Below are 18,910 nucleotides of genomic sequence, written 5' to 3' on the forward strand. Positions count from 1 at the left end.
GGTGTGTAGTAGGCCAATGGCCCTGGAGCCTTTACAAGCCTACCCATAGAAGTGCCCTAACATCATGCTGCTGTTAATTCCCAGTGCCTCTATCAAGTAGAGCCACTGGAGTGATCCCCGGGGTGAACTTTCTATTTCCCATCCACTCATCAAGATTTCTTTTGAAAAGGGCCAGTGAGGTGCTCTGCTTGATATGTATGGGAAGTCTATTCCAGAGCATGGGCAGTCTCTGGGTTATGAACCTGTCCCTCCAGCATGTTCTGTTGATTGTGGTAATGAGGTTGAGGTCCCTGGATAGTGTATTGCGGAGGGACTGGGATTTCTTTAGGTGTAACATTTCTAACAGGGCTGGGTCAGACATGGCTTTGTAAGTCAAGCAGAGATCACATCTTAGTAGATGATATGAGACAGAGAAAAGCTGGAGTTTTTTGAGTCTGTCCATGTAGTCTGTCCATGTGTTTAAGGACTAGGATCCTCTTTGTGAGGTACTTTTGTGGCCTTTCCAGCTGTTGCAGGTGTTTAGTGAGGTACATGCCAAATACTCGATGACTGGTCTAATGAGGGAAGAGTAGAGAGAGATGATGAACTCTTTCTTTCTGGATGCAAAACCCTTGGTAATGAGATGTGCCATACAGAAGGACTTTCTCACTACAGTGGCAATGTGGTGGTCGAAGGAGATGTTGCTGTCAACCTGTGTCCCCAGATCTCTTATAACACCTTCAGTGTTCAGTTGGCTACCATCAATGTGGTAATTAGTGGGAACTGAGTTTTTCCCAAAGGGAATGACAAGCATTTTTTGCCATTAAGCTTAAGGCCATGGTTTTGACACCAGTCATTGGTCTCTGTGAGGCTTTTCTGTAGGATTTCTACATCACTTGGGGAGTTAATAATGGTTCCCAGCTTGCAATCATTAGTGAACTTGGTCAGCCAGAGTCCTTCTGTGTTGGCCTGGATGTCTGAGAAGTAGATGCCAAACAGGAGAGGACCCAGGACCGATCTCTGTGGGACTCCACTCATGACTGGTTGGCAGTCTGACTTGGAGTCTGCTACTTTCACACTGTGGGTTCTATCTGTGAGCCAATTTGCAACCCACCTAGTGATATAGGGGTTGATGCCTAGTTTGGTGAGTCTATCAGTAATTCCTGAGTGCGGAATGGTATCAAAGGCCTTGGCCAAATTTGAGGTAGACTGTATGAACTGCCTTGCCCTCGTCCACAGTAAGTGTACCTAACTAGTAAAGTATGATACGGTATGTGAAGAAAGGAAGATATGACTTAAGAAGGAATAAGGAGATTCTAATTAGACAAGAGGTCAAAAAAGGCAATAATCATTTTAGATTCTAGATTATATTATTATTTAATCAATTACTTATCACATCAGGACTGGGTTAGTCTGCACTGGTCACTTTCTGAAGCATCTTTGTTTTACAATTAATTTCAATTATAGTTATGCCTCTTGTGTTAAAGATGCAAGTGATTCTGAAAAATAAAATAAAAATATATTGTGTTGTTTTTTTACAGATGCACTGTTTTTATCTAAAACCACACACACAAAATGGTGTCATGCTAGGTATCGGGCAATACTTTTCATATATTTGCAAAGCATTCTGTGCTTCCTTTGTAGAAAAAACAATGTACTTCAGAAGAATAACTTCTTACTTACATATTGATTTCACTGTTAAAGCCTCACATGTGTTCATTTTTAATGCAAGATGTTCCACCTGCAAGACTTAATTGAGAACTTGTCTTTCTATGAAGTGAAGTAAGAAACTTCTCAGCATACCTCTCAACTCCTAAAATCTGTACCTTTCTGGCAAATAGCTGAGGATTGAAGTCATTAAATGATGACAAATATTTGAGATTAAGATTCCACATCCTTCAGAAAATTCATACTAATACAAAACCTATTATTCTATCAACTTTCTAAGTTTGTAAGGGCAATATTTAAAACTTGTCCGTATTTGTCCCCCCATCATTTTAAGTTTTGTCCAGATTTTTTGCTCTAAGAGGTTGAGAAGTATACATTTAACATGGACATATAGTAGGCTCTAGATTAATTTAGGTAGTGAGGCATTGTGGGTTCAGTCTTTCAGGGTGGCATGGCAGTGATTTTCTGGTCCAGGGACATTTTTCAGGAGGCCATCCTTATTAACAAAATAAAATGCAAATGCAGCACACTTTTTGCATTAAAAATGTATCTGATATGGTACTGTATATGGTAAGGAGATTATACTGAAATTCAGTGGTTTATTACTTCACTTGCTTCAGAAAGTGACTGATACACTTTAAACATTTTGTTGAATACACTGCTAATAAAAGAAGCACTTCAAATAGCAGGGACATATTATACATGAAGGTGCTTAGATGCTTTGAGGGGAAATTTCATCTGGGGATGAAAAAGTTAAGAACAGTGAGGTTCATAGAATTGTGAGATCATATGAAATACAAGGCAATTGAAGCACAAGAACATTTATGTTTTGCCAGTACCCATCTTCATGCTGTAGGTCCCCCACGTCTCAAAAAGGGCAAAGCAGGATAATCCCAGAATAAATATACAGGTACCCGTCCAGTCATCCAGGTTTAATTTTTAAAGATGTTAGAGTGGCACTTTGTTTAATTTGCATGTGAAGTTTATTGCAGTGGTGAGGCAGTACATTTGATTTATATTTATTCTGTATATGTAGTTTATACTACATTCAAACAAAGGATCCTTGGTGCTACAGCTGCTGGATTTACTGTGTTTTGGAATCTGTTTGAATTGAGTCCTTGCAGCCGCCATACTTGCAGAGGCCATTTCTTTTGGTTTCCTGAGGTAGATATTGGGTAAGAAATATGTCTTCAATACATTTTATTTACATGCTGGAGATTTAAGTCCCTAGTTCAGTTATTTGTGGAGTTGTTTGATTTATGAAGATACAGGAAACCAAAGAGAATAGGGCCTCAAAACATGTGGAGCACAAGGCATAGATCAACATGCAAGATCCTATAAAAAATGAGTAAAGGGATAATGCTTTGAGCCTTTCCTTGTAACTCAAAGACTTTAGTCCAACAATCGTCATGTTTAAAACGTACATCTAGAAAGGTACATTTCAAATGGATCATTGTAATCAATAATTGGTTTAATTAAGGCTGTGTAATGGTAGACAATAACATATTTTGACCTAGCTGATATTCCTTTAAATATTAGTTTTGCAAAGCAAAAGGATTTTCTGTGTACTGCTGCTACACGATAATCGAAGAAGTAAATATCAACCCAAGTCAAAGATCTCAGACTACATTATCATTTTTGAGTGAGGGAGAAAGTTGTTTACCAAATGTAACAAAACTACAATTTTGCATTTAATTTTAGCCTTATTTTCTGTATACCATTTGTTTACAAGAGTTAGTTACTGACATAATGAATGGGTATCAGAGGGAGATTTAACAATAACACCCAGTTTGCAGTCATCTGAAAACTTAGATAACCAAAGAGTCTGGAAATTGGAAAATGTAGATGCCAAAAAGGAAGGTTCCAAGTACCAAGCCCTGGGGCACACCTCTAATTACCTTCCTACACTCTCTGGAGGTGCTTGCCACCTTACTAAAGTAGGTTTTATCTTTCAGACATTTGACTCTCTGCCTCATCATGTATGGATCTAGCAACCATGGGATATAGTGCCAAATGCTTTGGCCAAGTCCAAACTGAGTATGTGAACAGAATGACCACTGTCTACAGCCTGTGTGACCTTCTCAAAGAAGATTACTAAACTGAGTAGGCAGGATTTCCCTTGGTCAAAGCCAAACTGATGTGTGGTTTGAGCCTAATAATTTTTGGTTGATATATCTGACCAAACATGTAGCTATCATAGGGCGAAGGGGGTAGCCATGCTGGGTGCAAGGTGTTAGTGGGCACAATTAACAAATGCTGATCAGGTGTTAGTGCAGACAGGCATTCATTGCTGAATGATGATATACCGCATTTGTGGTCTGAGCACTTTAGCACTCTATGTGTGGTATTCACATTGTAGAACGCTAAATGTTGCATTTGAAGCAAGTGGGTTGTGGATGGGTGGGTGGGTTTGTTATCACTACTGTACATGAGAAAAGAGCCTTTTTTATCATTAGCTTCACAATTCAAAGTTGAGGGGGGATACCAGAACAGATTACTGGACAATACTGATTGCCAGAATATCTAGCAATTCCTCTGTATCTGACTAGTTATATGTGTGAGCAGCATTTTATTTTTGGGAGGGTATGAATTCATATTATAAGTCAATTAAATTGTGTAAGTCCCTACTGCTGAGCTATGTATTGGAAACCATTAAGCCATTTGTCAAAAGAAGTCTAGAATGGCCTCTCCTTCTTTACTCCTATTGCCCACCCATGTGGACCCAGGCGATCCTCATATCTTCTTCTGTCTTGTCTTGTGCTGTTATGATTCAGGAAACCATATATGTTGATATTCTTAAGAAGCTACATGATGATGATATTAGTAAATTAAAATATACATGCTTGAACTCTTATGGAAAATGGCATCTTTATACCCTGGCTTAGGTAAAGGAAGATGAAGGAAGCATCTACCAAGGCTCTTGAACTAACTTGAACACTCCAGACTCTTGTTCAAAAAAACGCTAAAACCTTCTCTAACTAATAAAAAAAATATCAATGTTCCTCTCCTGGTTACCACATAATTATTAAGTACAGATGATATTGCTAAATATTTAATCATGACCCCTTTACATATCTCTATCTACCCTAACGAGACAAGATATCATACTAAAGATACATCCATACCCCATTCCACTCCACCATCTTATTCCTCATCCACTCCCTGAGTAACATCCTTCCACTTTCAATACCTCTCTAACAATATTCTCTCCAGCTTACTAAGCCATTTTTCTCTGACAACCAATCCTTTTTTAGTCCATACCATGTAGCCAAAATACACTTATACTCATTATATATATATATATATATATATATATATATATATATATATATATATATATATAAATCCAAAGTAGAATACCACAACCACCACAGCTGAATAAGAAAGATTATTAGTAAAGGATGAGCACTTCTGGGTTAATATAACCCTTCTTCAGATCAAATTGCAAAACAAACAGACAAATCTTTAAATAGTAAAATGTCCAATAGAAATATTTGCAATTAAGGCACCAAAAATGTTGCAGTGTCTTTCCAGGTATTCTTTTGTATGAGATTGCATGACCACATTTTGTAGCTGAAATGTGAACTACTTCTTTATATTTTGCATCCATTTATAGGAGAGTTGTACATCTTCTTGTTGAACAATGAATCACATTGTTATGGCTCTGCCAGAAAATGATACTTTAAAGTAACTTTAAATATGCATAGTCTGGTCTATCTTTGTACAGAACGATCATAGTGATTCTCATTGAATGGATTTGCCAATATTTATTCCTGATTGGTTCTTTTCGTATAACTTAACAATTGCTTTTCAGCTGATTCCTGAATATGTGGTCTGACTCGACAATAGTGTTTTACATTTTTATTGTATTACTTTTAATGTTATAATGATTTAATACATATGTATAATAAATGAAAATATAGTCTTTGTAGAAAGACAAAGAAAATAGGATGAATGACCGACAATGTGTATTGCTTGTATTTATGGAATGAGATTAATTTTTTTTTACTGGTGAATATGCCATTCATCTAAGAGATAGTTTTTCCAATACGAATGGTTGATTTTCTACTTTATTAACATATTCTATCCTATTGGTCAAACATTTTTGGGGCCTTAATTGAAAGATTTCTGTTACACATTTTACTATTTAAATATTTGTCTGTTTTGCACTTTGATCTGAAGAAGGGTTATATTAACCTGAATCCGCTCATCCTTTTACTAATAACGTTTCTTATTCAGCTGTGGCAGTTGTGGTATTCTCCTTTGGATTTATATTACTATAAGTTTTTGGATGCCCACCTTGGTGACCACCATCCTCGCTTTTCTAATATATATATATATATTCCTTTCCTTTTCCTCTTCATGTTGTAGTGCTTGCATTTTCCATTCTCTCTCCATTACTTCTTTCTTTTCACACTTTTCATCACAATGCTACTTTCTTCCTTTACTTTTCTTTCTGTTTTAATCTCTAACAGGTTTCTGTTTCCCATTTTTCAGCGAACTCTACCAATAATGAAATTGTAAAATCTCTTAAATATTTACTGTTAAAGAGGTTTTTTGGTCTAATTTGTATTGCTGTGAAATGATATTTGTATCAAGTTTTTAGAATTTAATATCCCTGAAATGTACTGCCTCTAATAGTCTCTGTTTGAATCCAGGTTAACATTGTAAATGTCAATACCCGTTAACTGTTTTGTCTAAATTTCTGTATGGATATTTTCTCCCCAGTCCTACACTGAAAAGAGGTAATTTATGTACCCAGTCAAAGAATCCAAGTAAATAAAGACAATAAATAAATGAAATAAACTTACCACCATGATTAAAATATGTTGCAGTACCCACTATATGTGTTAGGGGATGACAGTTTCTGCAGTCTAGGCATAAGTATCACAATCTGTGCAAACCGTCCTTTCTGGCAGTTAGGCTCAGAGGTTCATAGGTAGGTACTAGGCTATTGGCCCTAGGGCCTATATAAGCCAAGCCAAAAAGGCTTTCGCCACCCAAGATAATTATTTTCTGTGTCCCCGTCGAGCAGAGCCACAGAGGTGATCCCAGGGGTGAATTTCCTGTTTCCCATCCAATCATCAAGATTTTTCTTGAAGAGTGCTAATGAGGAGCTTTGTTTGATATAGATAGGTAGTTTGTTCCAGAGTATGGAAAGTCTCTGGGACAGGAATCTATCCCTCCAGCATGTTCTGTTTATTGTAGTGACAAAATTTAGGTCCCTAGAGCGTGTAGCTCGGAGGGATTGGGATTTCTTTAAGTAGAGCATGTCCAGCTCTGGGTTTGACATAGCTTTGTATGTTAGGCAGAAATCGCCTCTCTGAGTAGGCAATATGCGATGGAGTAAAGCTGGAGTTTTTTGAGATGGTCTGCGTAGGACATCTGTTTGAGGCCGGTAATCCTCTTTGTGAGGTATTTCTGCGGCCTTTCCAGTTGTAGATATCTTGTGAGGTACATTCCAAAAGGGGCATTGTACTCTATAATGGATCTAATGAGTGATGAGTAGAGGGGAACAATGACCTCTTTTTTCCTGGATGAGAAACCTTTTGTGATGAGGTGTGTCACATAGAAGGATTTCCTGACTACTGTGGCAATGTGATTATCAAAGGAGAGACTACTGTCCATCTGTGTCCCAAGGTCTCTTATCACACTTTCAGTGTTATAGACTACTACCTATGTGGTAGCTCATGGGTACAGAGTTTTTATCAAAGGGGATGACAATGCACTTTTTGGCATTGAGCTTGAGGCCATGGCTTTGACACCAGGCATCTGTCTCCGTGAGGCCCTTTTGTAGGATGTCTACATCATTAGGAGTTTCGATTATGGCTCCTAGTTTGCAGTCATCTGTGAACTTCATTAGCCAAAGACCTTCTGTGTTAGCCTGTACTTCAGAAAAGTAGATACTAAACAGGAGAGGACCCAGGACTGAACCCTGTGGTACTCCACTTGTCACTGGTCTGAAGTCAGATTTGGAGTCTGCTACTTTCACAGTGTGGGTTCTGTCAGTGAGCCAGCTGGCAACCCATCTTGTGACATAGGGATTTATACCTAGTTTAGTGAGTTTATCTATAATTCCAGAGTGAGGGGTGGTGTCAAAAGCCTTGGCGAGATCTAGATAGGCTGTGTGAACCACCTTACCCTCTTCTACAACTTTGGTGACTGCTTCAAAGAAGTCTATCAGGTTTAGGAAACATGATCTGCCTTTTACAAACCCGAACTGGGTGGTGTCCAGAGTTTGGAGATTACCAATGTCTTTGCATATAAGATCCATGATGATACATTCCATGGCCTTGCAGACCAGGCTCGTTAGGCTAATGGGATAGTAGTTCCAGGGGTCTGTGATGGCTCCCCCTTTGTGGAGTGGGATAACCGTCACTGTGCGCCATTCAGTGGGCAAATAGCCTGAGGTGAGGCTATGACTGAACATGGTGCTTAGGTGGCATGCCAGTTCATTCTGCAGTTTATGTAGAACGCAGCCTGGGATGTTGTCAGGTCCCATGGATGCTGTCTTCTTGGTTTTGGAGAGTGTGGTTTTTACCTGTGTAGCCATGATTACAGGAACTTTGCATTCTTCCAGTATAGAGATGGGCCCTTTAGGGGGTGAGGGAGGTAAAGTTAGCACTGACCCTATCTGCCAGGATGTTGGCAATATCAGTTGGTTCTATATATTTAGTGTCATTGTGCTATAAATCAGATCATATCAGTGTTGCCATTGAGATTCTTGACATAGCTATAGAATGCTTTGTGGTTGTCTTTAGAATCAGTGGCAATTTTATTTTCATAACTAGCTTTGGAAGATTTTATGAGGGATCTCAGCTTCTTACTGGGGCTGACCAGGGAGTTCCTCCAATCATGGCATTTTACTCTTTTTTGCAACAGTTTCGTTCTTCTTTTGTAGAGTTTGTTTATGGCAGGGGACCACCAGATTGGCTTCCTGTTTTTGGAGGATAGCATCTTGGTTCTGTTAGGGATAGCATGATCCATGTACTCATGTAAGTGCTTATAAAGTGCATTTGTGTAGGATTCAGCAGTTGTGCCTCTATTGTCCATCTCCATGGGTGTCGTGACGTTCGCCACTTCTGTCTTAAGAAGTGCAAAGTTGGCTTTGGAGAAATTTTTTACAGTGCTTTCCCTAATGGGGGGGTGGGGTAGGATGTGGATGTCTAGGGTGGTTAGCTTGTGGTCAGATCTGACCAACGAGGAATTGACCTCTGGTGTGGAACACCAGTCGTCCATGTTGGTAATGACCAGGTCAAGGATATTGCTGCCCCCTGGTGGGGGTGTGGATAAGCTGATCCAAGGCAATGGAATTTATGAATTCCAGAAATCATTGAGCAAAAGAGTTGGTACATGAGTAGTTTTCCCAGTTAAAGGTGGGGTAGTTGAAATTGCCCATTATTAGGGTGTTGGGTTGTACCCTAATATTTTCCAGTGTATCAGGAAAAGAAGAGTGGGAATCCTGGGGCATGGTAGGGCATCTCTAACAAGCTACAATTTGGACTGCAGTCTTGTCCAGAGTTAGTTGCACTTGGATAACCTTGGATGCATTATGCTGAGCAACCAGCCTGGAGGTGTGGATATCCTTAATGAATATGGACACGCCTCCGCCTTTGGTGTTTCGGTCCAGGTTAGGTGGCCGAAAAGTGTGGTATGAGTTATTATAGCAATAACCCCTGCCTGGGTGTGGGTAATGCTGGATATACCCATGGTTGGTGTGGTTTGGTCACGAGGGCAAAGCCCGTGTGGCCAAACAAAGACAACCGTGAAATCAGCATTACCCACACCTAGGGTTATTGCTATTATACAATGACATTATTTAAGAAAAAATAATTATTTTTCTTAAATAATGGCATTGTATAATACTCCTTGCTGCCCTTCCATAGCTGTCTAGTATTCTCGGCAGTTCTGATCAGGGTATAGCTGCACATTTGTACTCACAGTTCTCAAACTGCTACATCAGAGCTGTGGCCATTCTCGCAATTCATGGGTTTCCTTTAGGTGTGTGATGAAGGGCATTAAAATGCTGCCTCTCTCTTCATAATATATATATAAATTCCCTCAATGAATTGGAAAATGAATTGAAAATGAACCTGAAAGTCAATTCAGCATGGTAGTAGTTGGGGTAGGGAGCCAGGTAAGGCTGGGCCATGTAAAAGGGAACCACCCCAGAAAGAAGGGACACCATTTTAATATTAGCACAGTTTTAGCAGCTGACAAAATTAATCTTTTCTCAAAAAAATTTTTAAAAGTAATGTATAACTATTTATATTTATAAAAGTTAACAAAATAAACGAATCCAAAAATTTTCCATTTATTTTTATTTTTATATAAATTATTAGGGGTGAAATGAAACAAAATGAGCCAAAATTTGGGAGGGTTGATATTTCTAATTTATATGGATGATTTATTTGCACATACCTCTCAACCTCTCTATGCTGGAAATCTGACAATGGGGGGATAAAATAATTATAAAAAATTCAATTGATCATAAACTTAAGACAGTTGATAGAATATCAGATCTTGCTTTAGCATGCACTTTCTGAAGATTATGATGTTTGAAACTTAACGTCGGTCATTTAGTGACTTCATTCTAAATGAAAGAAATGTTTTATTTTGCATTTTACACCAATAAATAAAACAAAGCAATGCAGTCTCCGAAACTAGACTTAGCATTAAAACTTGTCTACCCTTGAAACTCACATTCATTGAAACTCACATTCATTGAAAAAGCAATGAAAGCAAGATTCTACATTTTGCCAATGGCAGATAAAGATAAACTTTGGGCTGTTTTCAAATCATAGGCCCATGCACATGAAACAAACACATGCTCTTTCTTTTCCTCTGATTATGATTTTATTAATTTCCTTTTACAATACAGTGTAGTTGCTATGTTAAAGGTGTTTTGAACAGAGCAAGAACCACAGCTTTATCAAAAGCAATGGAGACTACCTGTTGTGCTATTAACAGTACAAGCAGACTCAGCATAAAGCAGCACTAAACTTTAGTTTCCCTCAGCACTCTCTCTCTTTCTAATGTCGACACTCAGCTGTATCTCTGAACTTTGCAACACAAGAAATCTGGAAAAAAACAGCATTTTATTGGGGGGGGACAAAAAAAAAAAACCACACATTTTAACATTTGCTTGTATGATTAATTGGTTGTTTGCTAATAAAAAAATGTTGTGTGTTGTGTCCTGAACCCAGAACCATATGTTAAACTCAGTGCAACATACCACTATGCTAAATCAGTAATGGAAATAGGAAGATCTCCTTAACTTTTAAAATTTAGATACCTCTCAACCTCTTAGCACAAAAACCTGGACAAACAAAGCAATAAATGAGGGAATACAAATCAGTTCTCACACACACCACACAAAAAAAACCTGAACAAAACAATAATGGGGAAATACACAACTTCAATTCACTTCTCACACTTAACAAACTATTAGAAAACAAAAAAAAAAACAACAAAAAGAAATGGTGGTGGTGGTGGTGGTGCTTAGGCTCTTTGGAACCCTGAAGCAAAAGTGAAGGGTTTGGAGCTGAACACCTATGTGTTATGGTGTATTATGTTACACACACACACACACACACACACACACACACACACACACACACACACACAACACTTCCACACACACACACACACAACCACACACACCACACACACCAGTCACACACACACACACATACACACACACACACACACACACACACACACACACACACACACACACACACATACACACTCTCATTGCAACACACACACACACACTTGCCCTTCAATCTCACACACACACACTTGCCTTCCAATCTCACACACACACACACTTGCCTTCCACACACACACACACACTTGCCTTCCACACTCCACACACACACATCTCGCACACACACACACACACACACACACACTTCACACACACACACATACACACTTCACACTCACACACACACACACACACACACACAAACACACTCACACACACACACACACACACACACACACACACACACACACACACACACACACACACACACACACACACACACACTTCACACTCCACACATCACACACACTTGCACACAACACACACACTCACACACCTCCCACACACCACACACACACTTCAATCACACACACACCACACTACACACAATAACAACACTTCACACACACACACACTTGCCTTCTTCACCACACACACTTGCTTTCCAATCCACACTCCTCAATCCCACACACCACACTTCTTTCCAATCTCACACAACACACCACCAATCTCACACACAACACACACCTTCCAGTCACACACACTTGCTGCCTTTCTCCACACACACACACACCTTCCTCCAACACACACATCACACACCAACCACACACACACACACACACACCACACACACAACACACACCACACACATTGCCACACACACACACACACACACTCACACACCTTTCAATCTTCCACACACACACTTGCCTTCCAATCACACACTTGCCTCACAATCACAATCACACACTTGCCTTCACACCAATCACACACACACACACTTGCCTTCCAATCACACACACACACCTTTCCACAAACACACACACACCACACAATCAACAATCCATCTCACACCACTCTCACACAACTCACACACCTTTCCAATCTCACACACACACACACACACACTTGCTCTCACACACACACATTCACACTTCACCAAATCCACACACACACCCCAATCTTTCCAACACACACACACAAGATTCATCTTCACACACACACACACACCAATCTCACATTCCAACACACACTACTTGCCTCAATCCAATCACACTTTTGCACACACCTTCCAACACAACATCTCCACTTTCCAATCAAACTTCCACATTTCTTACTTGCCTCTCAATCACACACACTTGCTACCCTTGCCACTCAATCAACACACACTTCCAAATTCCCTCACAGTAGCCAAACACAAACTACAATCTCACACACACACATCATACACTCTCAATGCCACTCAAGTTGAACCTCTTGTCTCAAATCTGTTCCAAGTCATACTTTTTTTTTTTTAAAGCTACCCCCTCTTTAGTTCATGTGTGCCATTATGGATTGCCCAGACTCTCCAACTACACTTTCCGCTGCCAGTGCAATGGCGTGCAGAGTTCTTGCATAGCGAATAATTCATTAGTTAGAGCTTTCTTCCACCTTGAAGCCACTACTGCGTATTTTTAAAAGGAAGAAACCTAACATTTTTTTTTTTAAACTAAAGGCATCCTCTAAAAAGGACTGTAAATCTTTTAAAAGGAAGAAATATAAAACACGTGATTTTTTTTAAAGCTACCCCCAGTAAAAGAAAGCAGAGCTGGAGATCAGAGTTGGCAAGATCTGTCTCACTATGTGAAACTCCTTTAACATAGCGAGACAGTGTCTAAACAGCAACAGAGATCTTGCATTCTCCGTTGCTGTAAAACAAGAGTTAAACTAATGGAAAAAGTCCGGGCAACTGGACCTTTTTCCAATACTATAACTCTGATTTTTGGAATATTAATGGGGGGTCATTGTATAAAGCCTGGTAATGCATGGGTGCTCTCTGGAGCCTTGAACCAGGTCTCAGTCACTGCACAGACGTCGATGTTCTCCATTTTAAGGAGTGCCTTGAGTGAATGCATTTTGAGGTTTAGACTTCTAGCATTGAGTAGATTTTGCTTGCTTGTACCTGTTATGGTGATGAATTTGTTATTTGAACCTTGCCTAAAAAAGGCACTATAGGGGTGGCAAGAGCCTTAGCCAGTATCTGGAATTTCAAGGGCGACAGGTGCAGGCCATCTCTGGCAAAGTATCATGGTCTGTCAATCATGTCATCCCAGGCAGACAGATATTGGATTCCCTTAGAATGACACCAGAAGCTTAGCCAGTTGTTGAAGTCAATCATTTTGTCCTTGTACTGTGGTCTCATTCTGGGTGATGGCAGGATGCTACTCAGGGCTAGGGTCATACCTGCCTGGGCTACAAGATTGAAGAGCTCTTCCATGTCTCTTTTCATGTAGTCCAGAGAGGTACGTCTCAGGTCATTCACACCAACATGGACAATGACAGAGTCACATTTGTACTTGTTGTGGAGTGACCTGAGTGCATGCATTATCTGGCGGATCCTGGCACCTGACAGGCAGCTGACAGTAACTTTGTCCTTGTTTAGCCTGGTGAGTGGAACATCAGTGTGCCTGACTATAGAGTCACCTATGACTAGAGTGTTGGGTATGTTGTTATGCCTTATGGGCTGTGGTTGAGTGGCACACGGAGTTTGTGGGCTATGTGTCATTTGGGTTGTGTTGGGGGGGGTGAAGGTTGCTTGCATTTCTGCTTTGGAGGTCTCTGTTGCTTGAGCAGATTTTTGTTGAGAGCCTTCGCAAATGTAGGTGTGTGTTTCTTGTTTCTATATGTGTGTTTTGGTGGTGTAGGTTTTGAGGGACTATGTGATGAGTGTGGTGTAGTGCAAGTGTTTACCTTCTCCTCTTGACTTCTAGTCTAATCTTGGGTGCAGAGACCTTTGCTTCCAGTTTGGCTATATAAGTGCATCTCTCACAGTGACTTTAAGTCTATACATTGACTGGGACCTTGTCGCAGCAGACTGTTATAGAGAGTTTTAAATAATGATTGCAAAATTATAAAGAATCTGCTACATCATACTTTTGAATGTTAAATATTGGCACATTTTTCAAATGACTAATAGTGCAGTACAGAATTGACTTTTAGGGTGGCCTTACTTTCCTATTTATAGATAAATTCATTAGAGCTGTATCAAGATGGAGACTGAAGACTAGAAATGAGAACATTATGATAGGTAATGTGCAAAAATGCCTGCATTTACAGATGAACTGTGCATCATTAAATATTTAACTGTGTAAATGGACAGGTAGCAAAGACTGTTATCAGTCACAGCTCTGGCCATTGGTATAGTGTGCAAATGAAACAGAGTATTTTATGATGCTAATAAAAAAGACCATGACTTATGCAACAAATTTTAGTCTTGCACAGTGTGGTTATGCAGAATGTAATTCATCACTTAAATCTCAGCCAAAAGCCAAGAAGCAATTAGAAGTATTCACCTAAGGAATATTTACACATTTATTTTACAGGCTTACTTTTAATAAATTTGGTAAATAGGTTCATAGGTTGATACTAGACTATCTGCCCTAGGGCATTTATAAGCCTAGCCAGAGTGTGTTTGGCTTTCAGCACCCTTTTAGATTAGTTAACTGTGCCTCTGTATAGTAAGTCACAGAAGGTAGCCCTTTTAAGGTTAGTTTACTGTACCTCTGTCAAGCAGGGACACAGAAAAGATCCCAGGGGTAAACTTACGATCTCCCATCCACTCGTCAAGATTTCTCTTGAAGACGGTCAGTGAGGGGCTCTGCTTAACATGGATTGGGATTTTGTTCCAGAGTGAGGGGAGCCTCTGGGATATGAATCTGTCCCTCCAGCATGTCCTGTTTATTTCTGTGCTGAGGTTCACGTCCCTGGATTTTCTGAGGTGAAGCATGTCCATTAATTCTGGGTTGGACATCGCTTTATACGTCAGACACAGATCGCCTCTGAGTAGGCGGTACACAACTGATTAGAGCTGTCGTTTTTTAGCCAAACTGCATAGGGCATCTGTTTGAGTCCCTTGATCCTCTTGGTGAGGTACTTTTGGGGTCTTTCCAGTTGCTGCAGGTGTCTGGTAAGGTACATCCCAAATGGGGAATTGTATTCAATTATGGGCCTGATAAGTGATGAGTAGAAGGGCACAATGACCTCTCTTGATCTAGATGTGAACCCTTTCATGATAAGGTGGGCTATATAGAAGGTCTTTCTAACCACTTTGGCAACGTGATTGTCAAAGGAGAGATTGCTATCTACTTGGGTCCCCAAGTCCCTAATTACTTCTTCCGTACTTAATGAATTACCACCTATGTGGTAGTTTGTGGGCACTTTTTTTTTCCCAAAGGGGATGACTCTGCACTTTTTGGCATTTAGCTTTAGGCCATGGCTCTGGCACCAGTTATCCATCTCTGTGAGACCCTTTTGGAGGATGCTTGTGTCAGCCAGAGAGTCGATTATGGCACCCAGTTTGCAGTCATCTGCAAACTTGGTCAGCCATAGTCCACCCGTGTTAGCCTGTACCTCGGAGAAATATATACCGAACAAGAGCTGTCCCAGGACTGAGCCTTGTGGGACGCCACTTATAAGTGGTTTAGAGTCTGACATGGCACCTGCTATTCTGACCATGGGGGTTCTATCCCTGAGCCAGTTTGCAACCCACCTTGTGACATAGGGGTTGATATTTAAGCTGGTGAGCTTATTTATGATGCCCGAGTGGGGTATTGTGTCGAAGGCTTTTGCGAGGTCCAGGTAACTGTTTCAATGAAGTCAACCAGGTTCAAGAGGCAAAATCTGCCCTTAACAAAGCCGAATTGGGTAGGATCCAGTGTCTGGAGGTTCCCAATGACTTTGTTTATGATTTCCATGATGATACGCTCCATAGCTTTGCAGACCAGGCTAGTCAGGCTTATAGGGCGATAGTTTCGGGACCATTGTTGCTGTACGCCATTCCTTGTATACATATCTTGTAGTAAGGCTGAGATTGAATAGTGACTTTATATGAGGGTTTAGTTCTTCTTGGAGCTCATGTAAGATGCAGCCCGGGACACCGTCTGATCCCATTGATGCTGTGTTTTTTGCTTTGGAGAGGGCAGCTCTCACCTGTGCATCTGTGATCTCAGGAAGGCTACACTTTGTTGGGATAGACATTTGCTCTTTTGGGGGAGAAGGGGGGGGGAGTTTGCACTGAACCTTTCTGCCAGGATGTTGGCGATGTCTGTGGGTTCAGTGTATTTTTTGTCATTTTGCACTAACTCAGAGCATATCTGGGAGTTGCCTCCCAGGTTCCTGACATAACTAAAGAAGGCTTTGTGATTATCTTTAGTGTCTTGTGCAATTTTTCTTTTGAAGCTGGCCTTAGATGATTTCATGAGGGATCGTAGTTTCTTGCTAGTACTGATCAGAGATGCCTTCCCTTTTTGGGATTTTGTTCTGTCATGTAGTAGCTTTCTCCTTCTGTTGTATAGCTTATTTATCGCTGGGGTCCACTATATAGGTCTCATGCCTTTGGAGGAGTGAGTCTTGGTTTTATTTGGGATAGCATGCTCCATGCATTCCTGTAGGTGTCCACAGAATGCTTTTGTAAAGGATTCTGCATTTTGGGCCGTATTTTCCACTGGCCCATGGGGCTTTGAAGGATTCCACCTCGGTTTTGAGAAGTGTGAAGTTTGCTTTTGAGAAGTTCTTCACCGTTGTTTCCTTGGCTGGGGGTGGGGACGGAATATGGATGTCCAGTGAGATTAGTTTATGGTCTGATCTTACCAATGAGGGGTATACCTCTGGTGTGGAACATAGAGACCCAATGTTGGTGATGACCAGATCCAATATGCTTTCCCCTCTTGTGGGAGTGGTGACCAGTTGTTCCATAGCATTTGAGTTTATAAATTCTAGGAACTGTTGGGCGAGGGTGTTTGGGCTTGAGTAGTTTTCCCAATCAATGTTTGGGTAGTTGAAGTTACCCAATATAATGGTGTTTGGAGAGACCTTCATATTTTCCAGTGTTCTCAGGAAAGCCGAGTGGGGTTCCTGTGTTTGGGAGGGTGGTCTGTAGCAGGCTGCAAACTGAAAGGCAGTTTTGCCCACTGTTAGTTGCACATGGATGGTCTCCGATGCTTCATGCAGTGCCACTAACCTGGAGGCGTGGGTATCTTTGATAAATATGGATACTCCCCCTCATTTTTTGTGGTTCAGTCTGAGTTTTGGGGCCGAAAGGCATGGTATGAAGTATAACCTGTTAGTGCTGGGGTGCTCTCGGGAGCCTTGAACCAGGTTTCTGTTACTGCACTGATATCAATATTCTCCATACTGAGGAGAGTCTCTAGTGCGTGCATCATGAGGTTTAGACTTCTGGCATTGAGCAGCATTACCCTTAGTTTTTTTTTCTTTGTGTTGTCTATGGAGGTGGGTTTGTCTTTTGAGCCTTGCCTAAAAAAAGGCACTATGGGGGAGGCAAGAGACTTTGCCAGTATTCAAAAACCCAGGGGTGACAGGTGCAAGCCGTCCCTAACAAAGCAACGTGGCTTGTCAAGCATGTCATCCCAGGCTGACAGACACTGGATCCCCTTTGAATGACACCAATACTTTAGCCAATTGTTAAAATTGATCATTTTGTCTTTATACTGTGGCATCATTCTTGGTGAGGGCAAGATGCTACTCAAGGTCAGGGTCATACCGGCCTGGGCTACATGATCAGAGAGCTCCTCTATGTCTCTTTTCATGTAGTCCAGGGAGGTACATCTCAGGTTATTCACACCAGCATGGACAATGACGGAGTCATATTTGTACTTGCTTTGGCGTGAGCTGAGTGCTTGTGTTATGTGGCGGATCCTGGCACATGACAGGCAGTTTACAGTGACCTTCTCCTTGTTCAGTCTGGTGAGTGGGACGTCAGTGTGTCTGACAATAGAGTCACCTATTACGAGTGTATTAGGTGTGTTGTTTAGCATTAAGGGCTGTGACTGTGGGGCACACTGACTTTGTGAACTATGTGCTATGTGGGTATTGTTTCGTGGTAGGGGTTGCTTGGATGTCTGCTTATTATTCAAGTGTGTGTGTGTGTGTGTGTGTGTGTGTGTGTGTGTGTGTGTGTGTGTATGATTTGGTACAATATACCATCTCCCCTGTACTATAAACCCACATGCATGGGTATTGTGAAGTAGGCAGTACTACTCTAACACAGGGATAAAAACAGTCTCTTAACAGCTAAAGTATAATGAACTAGTTGGTAGCCAAAATCTTTCTGGTACAGCATAAGTGATCTCAAAGTTCTCCACTACCACAGCCCTCCATGGTAAATGCAAACATTCCATTGAAATCCCACTTTAGGGCCAAATGCCCCAGCCTCAGACAACCTCTCTTTTCACCAGAAATACAACCACAGGCAAGCAATACAGACTCTGCTGGATTTCCTAATAATGTCAGCTAAACTGAACCAGACTTCTTCTCAGCTAAGAGCAAGTAACCATTCAGATGCAATCTCACCTGGAAATTCAGGGATACTGGCTTAAAGATCCGACCCATTACTCTGCTTTATTTTCCCACTCCAACACTAAGGTTTCCAAAAGCTGTCCTATCACTTAAGTAATCCCTGTTGACACTGTACTAATACCTTCATGCCAAAGCACT

This window comes from Protopterus annectens, chromosome 4.part0 (assembly GCF_019279795.1).
Source record: "Protopterus annectens isolate FY-2018-M chromosome 4.part0, PAN1.0, whole genome shotgun sequence".
Classification (NCBI taxonomy): Eukaryota; Metazoa; Chordata; order Ceratodontiformes; family Protopteridae; genus Protopterus; species Protopterus annectens.